Consider the following 464-nt stretch of genomic DNA (forward strand, 5'->3'; position numbering starts at 1 on the left):
TCACTTTCATGCATTGGAAAAGGAAATGGCAACCCACTCCAGTGTTCTTGCCTGGAGAATCCCAGGGACAGAGGAGCCTAGTGGGCTGCCGTCTATGGGGTCGCACAGAGTCAGACACGACTGAAGCAACTTAGCAGCAGCAGCAGCAGCAGCTTTACTAAGAAGGTCAGTTCCTTATAAAATCACAACATATGCCTCCTAAATTTCCTCTTAATATTATTATAGTTTAAAAATAACTTTGAAATCTAGATAAATTTTATTTTTACATTGAGTGTAAAGAGGAATTACAATCCAGGGAAAATTATGAGCCAAAAATATACACACACCCCAGCATTCATTGCAGCACTATTTACAATAGCTAAGACATGGAAGCAACATAAATGTCCATGGACAGATGAATGGATAAAGAAGATGTGGTACCTATATACAAAGGAATATTACTCAGTCATAAAAAGAATGAAATA

This window comes from Bison bison, unplaced genomic scaffold (genome assembly GCF_000754665.1).
Source record: "Bison bison bison isolate TAMUID 2011002044 unplaced genomic scaffold, Bison_UMD1.0 scf7180017864235, whole genome shotgun sequence".
NCBI lineage: Eukaryota > Metazoa > Chordata > Mammalia > Artiodactyla > Bovidae > Bison > Bison bison.